Source organism: Anabrus simplex, chromosome 1 (assembly GCF_040414725.1).
Source record: "Anabrus simplex isolate iqAnaSimp1 chromosome 1, ASM4041472v1, whole genome shotgun sequence".
NCBI lineage: Eukaryota > Metazoa > Arthropoda > Insecta > Orthoptera > Tettigoniidae > Anabrus > Anabrus simplex.
The window spans coordinates 811,365,022-811,383,379 of record NC_090265.1 but is presented as its reverse complement, the minus strand read 5'-3'; positions in this window follow the sequence as shown (position 1 = coordinate 811,383,379).

Sequence of the window (18,358 nt, the reverse complement as noted above, 5' to 3'; positions counted from 1 at the left end):
GTAACCTGTCCTCCTCTATTTGCCTCACGTGACCCCACCACCGAAGCCGGTTTATGTGTACAGCTTCATCCATCGAGTTCATTCCTAAATTAGCCTTTATCTCCTCATTCCGAATACCTTCCTGCCATTGTTCCCACCTGTTTGTACCAGCAATCATTCTCGCTACTTTTATGTCTGTTACTTCTAACTTATGAATAAGATATCCTGAGTCCACCCAGTTTTTGCTCCCGTAAAGCAAAGTTGGTCTGAAAACAGACCGATGTAAAGATAGTTTCATCTGGGAGCTGACTTTCTTCTTACAGAATACTGTTGATCGCAACAGCGAGCTCACTGCATTAGCTTTACTACACCTTGATTCAATCTCACTATATTACCATCCTGGGAGAACACACAACCTAAATACTTGAAATTATCGACCTGTTCTAGCTTTGTATCACCAATCTGACATTCAATTCTGTTGAATTTCTTACCTACTAGACACCAATTTAGTCTTCGAAAGACTAATTTTCATATACTCACTGCACCTATTTTCGAGTTCCAAGATATTAGACTGCAGGCTTTCGGCACAATCTGCCATTAAGAACAATTCGTCAGCATAGGCCAGACTGCTTACTACATTTCCACCTAACTGAATCCCTCCCTGCCATTTTATACCTTTCAGCAGATGATCCATGTAAACTACGAACAGCAAAGGTGAAAGAAAGATTACAGCCTTGTCTAACCCCTGTAAGTACCCTGAACCAAGAACTCATTCTACCATCAGTATTTTACTGCAATAAAATCATTTTGGTTATTTTGTGACACCCTCTCATATTTAAACAATTGCTGTAGTTAATTTTATGTTCAATTCAAACTAACAACTGCTTTTACATTATTGAAACTATTAATTTAAAAATTCATAATATGCTGAATGACTGCAAAGCCTGTATCATTAACAAGAAAAGTTTAAATACGAGGGACATCGGGAAAGTGAGCTTACATTATTCCTAAACTTGGGAATAGACAGATTACAAACTGAAGAGAAAATTTCCTCGTTTTAGTTGGTAACTCTATATTAGTCGGTACCATATTACATTACCATCTCATGATTGAGTAGCAGGGATTTCACAAAATGTGTGCACAATACATCCTCCAAAACCTTCCCAAAGGCCACAGAGCACCAAAAATGGCTTCTGCTCTGTCATTACGGCAACAATATGGCATTTGCTACCAAATTTTCTTCAGCGCATCATCACTGATGACGAGATATGAGTTCAACACACCCCAGAATCTAAAAGAGCACCCATGGAATGGAAGCATTCAGGTTCCTTGTAAACCAAGAAATTCAACATCGTTAAGTCAGCTCGTGAAGTAATGTCTATTGTCTTTAGGGTTCAAAAAGGTGCATTGCTGGTGAATTTCTTGGAGAAGGGAGCAACAGTTAAAGCAGCTGTATATGGTGCAACACTGGAACTTCTAGAAGCTGCCTTTGAACATAAACGTCTTAGGTTGCTAACAAAACTACACACTACTCCTTCATGACAATATTCAATCACTCACTGCCAATGCAATTTGAGAACTTCAACATCTTCAATGAGAGATTTTGGAACATACTGTAATCCTGATGTAGTGGCATGTGATTTTTCTTATCTTTTTCCAACTATGAAAGAACATCTTGGGAGGGAACACATTTCAAAGTGATGCCAAAATAATGGTGAAATGCTGCCTCAATAGTCAGGCACCGAATTTTACGAGATTGGCATTGAAAAACAAGTCTCAAGCATATGCTTTTAACCCTCAGGACGTCGCGCGAGTCAGGGTACCGTCAGTCTTCGCGTGCGGTGGAAAAGACCGCGCAAGAATTCCATATCGTTTTTGTATTTCAATTTGCTATTTATTTTTGTTTAGTTTGTTATGTTGCTATATTTTTGTTTACTCATAATAAAAAATGCAAATATTATTTATTTACATTTAAATAGTGCTTTAAAATAATACAGTAACGTTACGTTCTACTTAACACACGTCAAAAAACAGTGAAATGGGATGAACATAGATTCACAGAATTCTCAAAAGTAAACTGGTAAAAGAAGTATAGTGCAATGTACGAGTAATTTTCAACTATCAGTAAAAATATGTACAATTAGAGATTTACTGTTCACTAAAGACAATTTGTCATTCTTCATTATATTCGTGAGCTGACTGTGTCCTTAGACAATAAAATGGTTATCTTCATTTTCTTCATCTTCACCTGCTGTCCCCATACTGCAGGCTTGTCAGGTGAAGACAGTGTGTTCCCGGTATATGCACAGAGAGCAGGTAGCACACAAAGTCTTCGTCTTTCTGTTTCCTTTTCCACACCAATTTGTTTATCCTATCAACTTCTTCGGAATCCATTTTCACTCACAACACAAGTAAACCATCAAACAATTTGTGTATACGAATAGTTGCGCATCCAGGCTTAGAACCAAATTCAACAAACGGCAGTAGTCGCCCGCAGTCGAAAGCACCGCGCACTCACACAAACATCCACAGTGACAACAGAAGAGCAATTAGGGAGCGCTATCTGGCTATAAACACTAGAGGAAGGTTGCAGGGTAGATATGGTGGAGGGAGAAATCTGTCCTGTAACAATCGTAGACAGAGTAACAAAAGACGAATGCGTGCGGTCGAAAAGATCGCGGCGCAACGTCCCGAGGATTAAGGACTGTACATGAGGAGTTTTGATAAACTTAACTTCAAATATTTCTACCTACCTAAAAGAGTAGTACAGAACTGGTCACCATGTCTCTATGGGAATTGCCATTTAGTAAGTGTTCCAGATATATATTTTTTTTTAATGAAAAATGCCTCGATTATAATGGAGAGTATGATGAAAATTTAAGTGAAAAAAAAAACAGTGTGTGGTATGATACACACAAACTATCAAATAATATTGAGATATACACATTGTAAACTTATTTTTGGGATGTTCCTCATATAATAGTGCCAAGATTTTCAATTGATTACCCTCTTGCATGGGGTGAAATTATATGAAACTCATTTCCTTTATATTAGTTATCAATAATTTGACAGATCTTCACAGATTCTTCAACAATAATGGTAGCTGTTTCTTTTAATCTCAATATAAAAGCAAGTCAGAATCAAAATGTTCTCCTGTACTCTGTAAGTCATACTATTACACAATTATTCCAGGATATATTATGTTTCTATCACCAAGAACTTTTCTCTTTTAATAATTTATAATATGTAACTCCTCCTCCTTGTTAAGGTTGCATTATAATAATGCTGTTAAACAGTTTTCCTACATATTTCCATTAATTTCATTTGTTAAGTAATACTCCATGTTTCTTTCCATTTGACAGTATACAAAAAAAAAGGTCAGAAATACAGGTTTGTTTGGATATTTATTTACTTGTTCTTTCAGTATAAAAAAACATGCACACACAACTAGCACACAGATTACACGTGATGTCAAATTTCTATCTGTTGCTGCAATATTTAAACTATCTTATATGCCAGCTATTTCATATATGTCTTTGATTTGATTTTTCACAAAACAATACACAGGGATGAAAATTTAGTTTTCCTAAGAGGTGTAGAAATTCAATGCATGCCATAGACAATGATGTGCCAGTGATGACTTGTTTTAAGGGCTCAAATATCAAGGTCATCAACCTCTTGTGTTAAAATCACCCAAAATATTGGTTTAAAGTTGGAAAATACAATTTCTTTAGTCATTACAAGTTTTGCAGTATTAACTCATACTATAATACTGTCTATCATCGAGTACGACTTGATGAAAGATTTTCAATTTGAAGATTCACATCCCTGAGGTTCAAAATTTTACATAAACTGGAGGTACTGTTACTTTTATTGGTGTTTATTTACTAACACACATTTTCTCCACATTCCTGAAGCTGATGCTCTAAATAATGATAAAAGATCCAGATATTTGAAACTAAGCTAATTTCTGAGTTTGATACAATTTTCTTTAAAAAAACATAACAGGTCTTATTATTTCACAGGGTTTAACCATCATGAACTACTTACTCCACATAAATTTTGCAGGTATGGGATGCAACGATTTTAAAATGAAAGGTCTCTTCCCTGTAGTTTGGATTTGATGTAAGCTGCAGGCTTATATCAGTGCTTATTGCCTGACAAGTACAATGATGAGAAACTGAATTAGATATAGCTGCCATTTTGACGAAATGGCACTGTGGTCGGCCCAGCGAATGTAGTAATATGCCATGGCACATGAAAATGTCGTTAGACTTTGTACTGAAAGTGTAAATAATATTTAAGCATCAAATGGGTAAGATTCAGATCTCAAAACATTTGATCACGGCCTGATTATTGGTGTCATTCGTACAGGTCACTCTATCTTGAAATTCGTTCAGACTCTGGGCTATTCATGGGCAACCGTGTCTAGAATGAACTGTGAATTTGTGGATTTGGGTAAAACCAACCCCATCAGGGTCACCTAACGTGGTTTACAATGTACTGATGGCAGAGGTCGTTGGCTAGCTCGGATGTTAGGAGCAGTTAGACAGGCCACAGTGCAGAGTATAACTTGCAAATTCAATGCTGGACAACAATGAAGGGAGCAACCATACCATCTTTCCATCTTCTTCCTGAAGTGGGGTATAGTAGGCACCGTCCGATTAGAGTTCTTCTGCTTACTGAATGTCACAAGGTACAGACTGATATGGTCAAAGAAATACGGTCATTGGTCTCTCAAAGCATAGAGAAAGATTGCCAGTTGGTATACGCCGATGGCAGGATAAGAGTGCACAGGTATCACGAGGCAAGAAATCCCTCTTCCCAGCAGTGTGCTGTTCAGGCTGCTGGTGGTGGTGGTGGTGGTGGTATCCTCGTATGGGGGCTGTTCACGTGGAATAATGGGAACCCTAGTGCATGTACCAACGTTCCTCCCTGGTGAACGATATAGGAACCTGCTGTCACAACCTGTCTACTCATTTGTTTGCCTCCAGCTCCCTGCAGACACCTGTACGTACAGCAAGACAATGCAATGGCCTATGGCTCTTGAATTGGAGCCGACTGGTTCGGTAACACTCTATGATCATGACGATGCTTGCCTCGTCCTCAATGTCACTTGGTCTCAATCATATTGAGCAGATCTGGAATGCTGTCGAGAACTATGTGCCCGACCAGGATCCTGCTCTGACCAATTGCCACGCATTATGAGAGACAATGCAGCGATAATGGATCACTATGACTCCCCAACAATTCTTGTGTGTTGTGGAGCCCATGTTACAGTCATTAGGGCAAATGACAATGCTACACAGTATTGGCTAGGTATCTCTTATTCAACTGATCATCAGTGTATATTTCACATTAGTTACTGAATCTGACCTTACAAATGTTGATGCAGAGTAAGAATATTTAAAATTATGGCAATCCCTGCATTTAAATTTTTAGAATTAGACAAAGCCACTATGGTAGTAGCAAACAAAAGATTGTGGATGTGCTAAGTTCATTCATAAAGACTCGCAGGATGAATAGCTCTCTCTGTGGATCAGTGGCATAGTGTTGGCCTCCGGATCCCAAGATAGCAGGTTCAAACCCGACAGAGGTTTTTTTTTTTTGCTATGGGCTTTACGTCGCACCGACACAGATAGGTCTTATGGCGACGATGGGATAGGAAAGGCCTAGGAGTTGGAAGCGGCCGTGGCCTTAATTAAGGTACAGCCCCAGCATTTGCCTGGTGTGAAAATGGGAAAACACGGAAAACCATTTTCAGGGCTGCCGATAGTGGGATTCGAACCTACTATCTCCCGGATGCAAGCTCACACCTCCCGACAGAGGTAATCGGATTTTTGAAGGATGCAAAAAGCCCATATGACACTACATGTTGTACGTTGTTGGCATGTAAAAGTCTCTGGTGACTGTGTTTATCTGACAAAATTAATTAAAATTCAGCCATAGATGCCCGAGAGAGATTCGGTTTACTCATCTAATAGACCTAGAGTAAAACAGAACATTGAAATTGATGAGCAAGCAGCCCGATGGCGTGAAATTAAAATGCTTGCACACTGTAGTGAAGGCCATACAAATATTATTACAACAGGTTGAATAATGAGAAACACAACCGTCTCTAACATACACAATAATAATAATAATAATAATAATAAAAATGTTGTAATTCTGCTAGGAGACTTCAATGCACAAATTGGAAGGAATGAACCATCAAGAACCACAGGAAAATTCACGGCTCACAGCAAGACAAACATGAATGGTAAGAGGTTGATAGAGTTGTGTGAAAAATTCAATTTGAACATCATGACCACCAAGTTCCAGAAGAAGCCAAAGAAACAAACAACATGGATATCACCTAACAAATTATTGGGCGAATTTCAGATTGACCATGTTGCAATCAGTTATGAAAACTCCAGAGAAATTCAAGATGTACATGTAGCTAGAGGAGCAAACTTCGACTCTGACCACTATCTGACAAAAATTAAGATGAAATTAACACCAGAAAGGAGAAAAAGTAGTGGTACAAAAATTACAAGATACAGAATAGAAGATCTGAAGTTCAATCAGCAGACTGTGAATGAATACCAGAACAGGATAAATAAGATTCAAAGTCACAGTTGGACTGAGATGGCAACATAAATACAACAAGCAGCGGAACAAACAATCCTACGAAGTAAAAAGAAGAAACATCCGTGGTGGAATGAAGTTTGCGAAGAAGCACTACAAAGAAGGGCTCAGACATGGAAGAAATGGAACTCAACTAAGAAACCAGAAGACTGGGAGTCATTCAAAGCACAAAGGAAAACAACAACTAAAACCATAAGAGGTGAACGAAAACATTATGACACACAGCAACTAAAGAAACTAGAAGATTTCGTGAAAAATAATACATGTAATTTCTACCAGACATTCAGGAGGAACTTAACAAGACACAAACCGCCAACCGTATACTTCAAAGATGACGAAGGAAATCTAATCACTGGAAATGAACAGATACTTCAAAGATGACGAAGGAAATCTAATCACTGGAAATGAACAGAATTGCCAACACCTTGCAAATTATTTCCAGAAACTACTGAACTGTAAAAAACCTGAGGAAACTCTAATGTTTGAGAAACCCAAGAACCAGACACCGGACTCAGAACCACCTAATAAAGAAGAAATCAGGGGAATAATAACAGGACTGAAGAACAATAAGACGTCAGATGAAGATTCAATAGTTGCAGAGTTATTGAAATATGCCGGAGAACACTTAGTGACTCAGCTAGAAGCACTGTTTGAGGAGATTTGGCAAACGGAGAGCATCCCAAAGGAATGGAAGACGTCATTAATACACCCGCTGCACAAAAAAGGAGACAGAACAAACGTTAACAATTACAGAGGAATATCATTGCCACCAGTTGCCTCTAAAATTCTATCCAAGGCACTACAAAACAGGACTGAAGGGATAATAGAAAAAGAACTTGGTGAATACCAGGCAGGATTCCGGAAAGGGAGATCATGCAGCGAGCAAATTTTCAACCTAATCTCCATAATACAACTACGTGCACTCACAGCCAAAAATCTAGTGATTGTATTTGTGGATTTTAAGAAAGCCTATGATTCAGTCGACAGAGCAACCTTGATAAGCACGTTAGAAGAGTTTGGGATAGATAAAAAAACTAGAAATTTAATCAAAGAAACCATCACTGACACTACATCACAGGTTAAGTTTATGGGTATGTTGTCAAAACCATTCAAGATCGAAACAGGTGTCCGACAAGGGGACGGGATGTCACCACTTCTGTTTAATGTTATACTTGAAAAAGTAGTCAGAGAGTGGAGGAAGAGACTGATGGAATTAGGGGTGAAAAATGGAATATCACTGGGAAGATCTGGAGTCAAAATTGACTGTCTAGCATTCGCAGATGATATGGCAATACTGGCAGAAGACACTGAAACAGCCAAGGTACAAATTGAAACACTTCAAGAGACTGCTGTAAAGACGGAACTTCAGATATCCTTCGAAAAGACGGAACTAATGATTCAGGACAAAAAGGATCCGACACAAAATATTGTCACCAAATATGGAACAATTAAAAGAGTACAGAAGTTTAAATATCTAGGGGAATGGATAACCCCAACAGGACTACCACGAATAGCATTACAGGAAAGGGCAAGAAAGATGGAAGCAGCATACCAGTTATGTCGAAATGTCTACAATAAAAAATCAGTTTCATTCACTGCAAAAATCAGACATTACAACACTGTCATCAAACCAGAAAGTCTATATGCGATCGAATGTATTCCACTGAACAGGAAGGGCTTACTAGAAAACATTGAAAAGACAGAAAGGAAGATCTTGAGGAAGATACTAGGGCCCAGGAAAGTGGGTCAAGAATTTAGACTGCGACCAAATGAGGAACTATACAAAAGGACCGAAAAAATCACAACGTCCTTCAAGAAGAGAAGACTCTGCTTCTACGGACACATTAAAAGAATGCCACCAGAGAGAACAGCCAAGCGAATTCTGGAATACATGGAGAACAGGAAGACACAAACTAGCTGGCTTAAAGGGGTCAAGGAGGATATGGAGGAAAATAATATATCACAGCAGGCAGTATACAACAGACAGGAATACAGAAAAATCATCAACAAAATTAAGGGATTCCAAGATCAAAGTAGCAAAAAACGGACCGGCAACAACTGGTCACGAGAACGTAAAGAAGCCCACTCCGAAAGGATGAAGAAGTACTGGGCCGATCGAAAGAGAAAGAACCGTAAATGAATGATGCTTAACGTGGTCCATAGTAGACCTATTCGAAAACAAGAAGAATAATGGCATTTGGCCTCTGGAGGGAACTGACGCAGGTCTTTCAAGTTGACACCCATGGGCGACCTGTGCACCTATGATGATGGGTCCTAGTATTGATGACAACACAAACCTCCACCCCAATCCCCAAGCCAGAGGAATTAACTAATGAAGATTAAAATCCTTGACTAGGCAGGGAATTGAACCTGGGACTCCTCTAACCAAAGGCCAGCATGCTAACCAGTTCGCCATGGAGCTAATGTCGATATATGTATGATACAGATATTCATCACAACTTACTGAAAAGAGCACTTTGTGAATTGGGCAATAGAAAACAGAAACAATTTTTGAAAATCATAGATATTTAAGAAAAGAATGAGATGTAATAAATGCAACATTAGTCAACGAAATGTTGGTTTTAACACTAGAACGGCCGAACATTCCTCATACCTATAAAGGCCGCAGGCGGTCATTTTGACCGCTGCCGCTTACTGACATATACCTAGGATCCAGGATCTGAGAAACATGCGAATGTTCAATTATTTATTTTAAAACAACATAGTTAACCATTAGGATGTATTGTATACAGGTCAATCCATTGTTAAATATTAATAATTGTTCATATTATCTCACTTCTGATAGGTAACAATGAAATATTTCGGCGGACTTGCTATTGAATGCCTTTGTGAAAAATTATGATAAAAATAACGGTCTCTATTTGTTTACAATCCTATTTAGGCACTTGACAAGCAATTCATGCAAGTTATTACCTTACACGAACATTTTCCACAGACTACTTTGTTGCACGAAGAACATGTGTCAGAGGTTTTGTTCTGTTTACAATTGGAGTTCACTTGACATTGTCGTCGCTTTCGACTGGCATATTGAACCTGAATCTGAGGCTCAGGCTGAAGTGTAGGGAGTTCAATCAACCGGGATCTTGTCTTCACAAAATCAGATCTTAGTTCTTGTATTACTTCAAGAATATAATCATGTCGAGAGATTCTCTGTCCCGTAACTTCCTTGTAGACTATCCATGAATTTATTGCTGCTAGATCAAGTACGTTGTAAAATACATGTACAGGCCACCTTTGGCATCCAGCTCTAGTGGAGTATTTACGCGCCATTTAATCAACTACATCCACACCATACTTAGTTTCGTTATAAAATTCAGTAGTACTAGGGAGCTTCTTGTTATCTTCACTGACTTGAACACTTGGATGTAGAGTGCTTAGCAGAAGCACATTCTTGTTCACTTTTCCTTGATATACTGTGAGAGTGGTGTGATCTTCCTTCTGAAGTACGACAGTCTCGTACAGATTCATACGTAGTGCTTTGATTGACACCGGGATTTCGTTCCTCACTCGATTGATTGTTCCAACAATACTAGTTTTCTTCTCTTTCAGTCTCTCAGCCAACTTTACCGATGTAAAGAAGTTATCAGTGGTCACGTTACGTCCTTTCATGAGGTATGGGTCCATAAGTTTCATGACAACATTTTCAGGCAGTGACTCATTGGCGGGTCGCATTTCGTCTTTCCCAAGATAAGGAAACCCATTGCACACATACTTAGAATCAACGTCTACCAGTAGCCAGAATTTTATGCCAAATTTATCTGGCTTGTTGGCCATATACTGCGTGAACCTGCACCGAGCTTTGCTGGGGAAGAGTTGTTCATCAGCTGTGACATTCGCTCCTGGTTTATAGCACGCATAACAATTCTCAATAAATCTATTCCAAATAGCCGAAGCCAAAGCAAATGTATCTGTCTGCAAACGAGTGGATCTAGTTTTACGGAGATCAAAGCGCAAATACCTTAGAATTTCTTTGAACCTGTTTCTTGCCATAGTGTTAGTGAAAACAGGGGGACCCCATAAAGAAGACCACATATGATCTACAGCTAGACTAGTAAGTTTATAAGCTCCACGGGCGTATAACAAAGCAATAAAAGCATCTAATTCTTCCAAAGAAATAGACCAATTATTATCCGTTGTCTGTCTACGAGCTTCGGTCTCTGTACACATCTTTATATGCTTCAACATGGATGCGTCAATGAATAAACGCCAGGCACTAACCTTGCTGTTGGTCTCTACGTTACGCTTAGCGTGAGAAGTAGGCCCTGCTGCCTCTTTCAGTACATTCTGAGCAGCCATCATTCCAGGGGGGTTCCCACTACTGTCGACAACAGTCCAAATAGTTGTTCCATCATTACCACATAACTGATCCCCTGGTGCAAATGAAGAAGACTTTACCAGTTCATGACCTCTCCCACCTCGTTCCCTTCCTCTTCGAACAGGTTGCCTGCTGCTAAGAGATCGTCCTCTGCTGCAAGATTGATCACGGCTGGTTGAAGGAGTAACTGCGTCTATCGTAGGTGCGAAGTCCACTGTGTGCATATTTTCATCAGGCGAATCACCATCACTGTCCGACATATTATCACACTGTTGAGTTATAAAATCCTCATCGTCACTCATTGCGTCTATATCTGATAATGTATCTTCGTCACCTGATTCGTCTTCTCCTAGCTTTTCAAGTTCTGCTAATAATTGAACAGGAGTAAGTTTTTGCCGCCGAGCCATTATTACGCACTATACGACACAAGGGACAGGCACTAACTCGTCCACTCGCAACCACTGCTAGAGGCATACTATTTAGTTACATCATACGCCCCTATAGCGCCACTTGTAAATATATCACAGGAAGCAATCAGTGAGCAGAATAGAGCTTTCCGTATCAAGGAAGTGAAGCGGTCAAAATGACCGCTTATGGCCTTCCTAGGTATAAGGGACAATATCGGCGTTCCCTTATTATCTACGGATGTAATTTTTGGCGTGAATGTACATAACCCTAAAATATTAAAAGTCACAAAAGAACAACCTCGTGCGTAAAAAATTACGAGCGTGGAAATACCATGAAATTCGCTAACGGTCAAAATGACCGCTCTGACCGTTCTAGTGTTAACCATCAGCCATCATATCCCCAAGGGGGATGGTCAAGTCAACAGATCAGCCCAAAAGTTTTAGATGGAAATGATTCCTAGGCCACTATCACACATAGCAACTGGCTGTCACAATCAATTACCTGTATGGAGAGCTGGAGAAATACTGCAAGCCACTCGGCCACCACTAGTTCTCGTAACTCATCACAACCAAAGTGGTATCTATGAGAATGGATGCTTCCTGCATATTATAATCTATCAGCTTCATGGTCCGTATTGATATTTTGAGCACACAAGTATGAAGGATGAGAGTTTTCCACGTAATCAATACTTTATTTTACAAAGTGTCTAAAATTTTAATTACATTAAAAGACATTACCGGTTTCGACCTGTTAAATAGGTTATCGTGAGCTGTTGATGAACCTGCTTATTCAATGGTGAATGTACAGAATAAAACATTACTAAGATGCTTATTATGCCTTTGCTGGCAGGACCTAGTGTTTACAGTGCACTATATCTTCTGGTATGGGCTAGAGCAATTTTGTTACTTTCACTGACCTGTCTCTGCCTTATCCTTGGATTGACAATATGAAAGTGACTGAGGTATGAGCGATGCTAGTAATGCCATTCCTTCTGCAGCCAGTCCCTGCTCTGAATGGTGTGAAAATGTTTCTCATAGGGTCTGTTGGTGCATGCATTTCAGTGGGCCTGGCAGACTGATATGTAATAGCAACTTCTGGCTCAGTGAGGAAAGCAACAGGAAACTACCTCGCTCCTCATTTTCGTAGTACGCCTCTTCAGTGAAACCAAGGCCATCTATGACAGCTGATGGCAGAGCTGTTGAAGATCCAACCAGCCATATGGCTGAAGACTGAACACACACTAAGTAAAACATGTTTCTAATACAAAAACCAAGCACTGTTGGTTCAAATGAGACTTGAAATCAATATGGTGGTACTCTGCAAGACATCAGCTTTTAATTAGATGAATTTTTAAATTTAAAAAATACCCCAAAACTTTTGGTAAACTTAATGTGATTAAAAAATAATACACATGATAAATAAGTAATGAATTTCCGATGTATTTATTTCTGAAGTGAATAATAATAATAATAATAATAATAATACCCGTGTGGGGATTTACCGGTTACCTCCATCGGGTGCGTCACATTGGAATTGGGGAAGCTCGCTGGCTCTGCCGCCAGCAGAGTCAGAGGGTGGTAGGGAAATAAAATACCACCATGAAAAAAAAATGGTCCCTTGCCAGGGTTACGGCGAAGACTGGTAAATGACCAGAAGCCAGAAAACATCTTGAGGCAATCTCTAGGGCTAACAACCCTAGTTGTAAAAGGATGGTTACCCGTCCAAAGCAAAGTCAAGTCAAAAAGCATGATGGCACAACATTTCAAGAAACATACCCCAGGGGGTAAATCTTCGGATAAATCCCTCGTCGTGAATGCCATGGCGCACGAGTCTCGTTCGGATTCTGGGGGAGACTCGACATCATGCAAGAGACGAGTCGGAGCGTCTTGGTGTACCCCGAAGAGTCAAAAACTCAGGCCAAAATCTGAAACCTTTCTAGCAATTTTCAACATAAATTCAGTTACACAAACTGGCAAGCTGAAAACCCTCACCAAAGCTCTTCACGAAAATCAGATATCCACAATTGCCCTACAGGAAACAAGGTACCCAGATGAAGAGATTTTTGAATCCGAAGGCTACCGATTTTTCAAGAGCAAAGCGCAAAGAGGAATCCTCAATGGAGCTGTGATGCTTGGAACCGCGTTTGCTGTTAGAACCAAGATCCTTCAATCGGTTGCAAATTTCGAACCTGTGAATGACAGATTATCTATAATATATAAGTAATAATAATAACGTAAACGTTTCCACCTTTTCAATACTAAAATATATTCACAAAATTATAAATTACACGGTACTAGTTTCGACCCATCTAGGGGTCATCATCAGCCGTATTGGAGCAAAGATCGCTTTTGGTGAAATCCTAAGAAAATGTTATTTTAAAGAAAAACAAGTGAAATGAGATGTTATTATGGTCATAGTTAATAATACAAGGAATATACATACTAAGAGGTTTTTAACAAAGAATAAAGTATAAATGGGGTGTTGTAAAAATTATAATCATGGAAATCAGTAAGTTCTTGTATTGAAATGACATATATAAAATTATATATGGCTTAGGAAGAGGGCTTAAGGTGGGGCTAAAGGGTGCGGGAGAAAGTGTAATTGTCTTGGAAAAGTACCTTTGCTTAAATTTAGGATTGAGTTTAGGTACTTTTCCAAGACAATTACACTTTCTCCCGCACCCTTCAGCCCCACCTTAAGCCCTCTTCCTAAGCCATATATAATTTTATATATGTCATTTCAATACAAGAACTTACTGATTTCCATGATTATAATTTTTACAACACCCCATTTATACTTTATTCTTTGTTAAAAACCTCATAGTATGTATATTCCTTGTATTATTAACTATTACCATAATAACATCTCATTTCACTTGTTATTCTTTAAAATAACATTTTCTTAGGATTTCACCAAAAGCGATCTTTGCTCCAATACGGCTGATGATGACCCCTAGATGGGTCGAAACTAGTACCGTGTAATTTATAATTTTGTGAATATATTTTAGTATTGAAAAGGTGGAAATGTTTACGTTGTTATTATTATTACTTATATATTATTCTCAGTTCAATACGGACCAAAAACATGAAATTCATAACCATTAAAGATTGTCTATACTCACAATTAAATGCGCGAACAAAACCTACGCCCTAGTTAACGCACATGCTCCTACAAACGATAAGAACAAGTCTGATCCAGACGAAGTTGATAATTTCTGGGATCTACTGGATGAAAAATTAAACAAAATCCCCAAACACCATGTCAAGCTTCTTTTGGGTGACTTCAATGCCCAACTAGGTCGTGAACAGAAGTACAAGAAAGTTATAGGAAATTACCCTGCTCACAAAAGAACCAATCCCAACGGCAAAAGACTGGTGTCCATTTGCGAAAATCACAACCTGCAGGTCATGTCGACCCACTTTCGCCATCTACCCAGAAAGCAAATGACTTGGCGTTTTCCCGTCCAAGTTCTCGGAGAGTTCCAAATTGATCATGTTGCAATCTCCAGGAGAAACAGCCCTGAGATTATGAATGTCAAGGTAAAGAAAGGCATCAATGTGGCCTCAGATCATTATATGTCTCTTATCAAATTCAAACCAATTCCCGCAAAACACAAGGAAGACAACCAAACAGATCACACGCTTCGACAATGATAAACTTCGGCAAAGTGTCGAGGAGTACCAGGAGAAGGCTAGACCAAATGACTGTGACTTTAACAATGCCAAAAGTCTCCTTTTTGAGGCCGCCAAAGACGTTGCAGAAATCAAGATAAGCAAAAAGTATGCCTGGTGGAATGGTACCTGCGAATCAGTCCTCCAAGAAAGACTCAATGCGTGGAAACAGTACTACTCTACGAAATCAGAAAATGATTGGGAAACCTACAAAACCAACGTGCCCAAGCAGCTAGGGTGTTCAGAACTGAGAAACGTAAATACGAAAATTCTCTCGTTGAAAAGATAGAACAAAACTTTAGGAAGAATGAAAGCAGAGAGTACTACAGAGCCTTCATACGCAAACTCACTGGCTATAAACCACCATCTCTATGCTTTGAGCAAAAGGACGGCACACTGGCGACGTCAAATGAAGAAAATTGCAGCATTCTGGCAGATTACTTCAAGAATTTACTTAATTGCTCTAAACCACAAAGCGCCATTGAGACCAAGGAACCCTTACTCAGGTACCCAGATTCCAGACCACCCGACAGAGATGAAATCAAGCGCCACATTGCCCGTCTCAAAAATAACAAAGCGCCGGGGGAAGACTCAGTAGTAACAGAACTATGGAAATATGCCCCAGAGGAATCACTTGATATCTTGCAAAAGCAAATAGAAGAAATTTGGAACAAGGAGACCCTACCCGAAGATTGGAAAATAGCTTTGATCCATCCATTGCACAAAAAAGGCAGCATGAAGAACATCAACAACTACAGAGGAATATCTTTGCTATCCGTGACTTACAAAATTCTATCACTTGCCATCCTGGAGCGTTTGGAAGCACAAGTCGAACATCAAATAGGTGAATACCAAGGAGGGTTCAGAAAAGGTCGCTCAACAGCTGAACAGATCCAAAAACTCACAACGATCATCAGATATTGTACACTAAGGTCCAAGCAGTATGTGTCTGTCTTTGTGGGCTTTAAGAAAGCGTACGACTCCATTGACCGGGAAGTCCTGCTAAACATCTTAAATGAATTTGGAGTTGATTTAAAACCGCTGGCATTAATTAGAGCCACCCTGACCGATACAAAATCCAAGGTGAAGTTCCACGGATGTCTCTCGCATTCCTTTGACATCAAAACAGGAGTCCGACAAGGTGATGGGCTATCCCCGATACTCTTCAACTGTGTTCTTGAAAAGATCATCAGAACCTGGCGGGTGAGATTACAGGAAACCAACTACAGTCCATTGAGAATAGGAACCAAATCCAAGGGGATAGCAACAGACTGCTTAGCATTTGCCGATGATATTGCTGTTCTCTCAAACGACATAGAAACTGCTAGAGCTCAAGTTGAAATTTTAAAGGAAATTGCCGAACAAACTAGTTTGCAGATATCGTTTGAGAAAACAGAAGTAATGACTAACATCAAAGAGGCTCCACCAAAACTCCATACAAAATACGGGGACATCACCCGAGTAGACAAATTCAAATACCTGGGTGAGATCATCATGAAAAATGGACTGGACAAAGAAGCACTTCAGGAGCGAGTACGCAAACTGGAAATAGCCTACCAAACATTCCGCACAATCTACAACAAAAAATGCCTTTCCCAAAACACCAAGATACGTCACTATGAAACAGTTCTGAAGCCAGTAGTTCTATATGCAGCCGAAACCATGTCTCTAAATGCCAACAAAGGACTCCTTGAAGAACTGGTGAAAAGAGAACGCAAAATTGTGAGAGGAATCTTGGGATCAAAGTACAGAAATGGAATCCATCAAAAGAGATCCAACAAGGAAGTCTACAGCAAAATAGAGAAAATTACTGACACGATCAGAAAAAGACGGGCACGATTTTGTGCTCATCTGAAAAGAATGGACAGAAGAAAATTAACTAAAGAAATCTTTCACTTTTTTGATTGAAACCCCAAAACCACAATTCCCTGGTTTAGAAATACCAAAGAAGACCTGCAAATGCTACATATCTCAGCTGAAGACGCCTTTAACAGAGATCTCTTCCGCAAGAAAATTGACGAACGGGCTAAACCGAGACGAGCAACCGAAGAGAAGACACGGTGCCCCTTGGACAGAGGAGCGTAAGCAGGCCCACTCACAAAGAACGAGGGAAATTTGCGCTCTAAAGAAGGCCAAGTTCAGTGTCAAATGCAACAAGACTTAACGTGGTCCTTGATGGCCCCAGCGAATTATATATAATAATAATAATAATAATAATAAAACATTTGTTTAAGATTACTTCAGATTCAGTAAACTTGAAGGTACAGCTTTTCAACTCTTCTTGGCTCTATATATTCTTTAATGCATCAAGTTTAACTTATTCCGTATGTTTTATATTTTAAAGCTACGACAACCACAATGCCTATGCACGAAATGAAAGAAACTTCATTAATACGGACCTTGAAGAAAACCTTAAAAATCATATCACATTCTAGTAGATTCCATCACAGCAGGTAAAGAAGCAGTCAAACTACATAGGAAAGGCACGACACTCCATCAAATTGTACACTACAGATGTCAGGGAAATGTATGAACTTCAGTCCAACTGTGATGCATAGAGGCTAATAAATGGAAGATCACGCTAGCCGTAAGAAGCAACAACTCGCATCCCAGCAATTCTCAAAAGCTAACTGGTTTTACAATACTTTTCTTTTATAACTTTTTTCTCTACAATATTACAACATAAAATTCTTACTTGTTTCAAGATAAACACAAATTGCAATTTGCTCCAGTTCCTGAAATTTATTTTACCACAAATAATGAGATAAAGACTTCTAAAAATTGGGTATGTCACAGCCCATTTTTTCATGAGAGTATTTTACTTCCAGGTTTTTCTCTTGCATTCCATTTACACAAGTATGAGAAAATGGGCAAAGGGTATTGAAAAGTCATCTCAACAAACTCATTACAGATGCACAGCAGAACTAAACATTTTATATATGTATTCTATGAACATATGTGTCTTAAATAACAAGAGCAGACAATGTACAATAAAATGAATAAATGCAAAGCTAGCAGTACTATGAATCTATTGCATAATTACAAAAATAATGAAATGTCTGTTGTTCAGTTTAACTGGAATTACCATGTTTTCTTCTTTGACTAACATGGACGTAAAACCTTGATGTTTGGCATCAAAGTTTGACTCTTCATTCTTACGTTTATAAAATTCTCTTCCTATTCAACATCTTTTTTGCAGTTAGCTCATACTAACCCATATGGAAATATTATACACTGTTATCATCAAGTATCATTTACAGTAAAACACCCCTTTTTAACAAATCCTCGATACTTTCATTAAAAAAGATCTCTAATATACAAAAAATTGAATAGATTT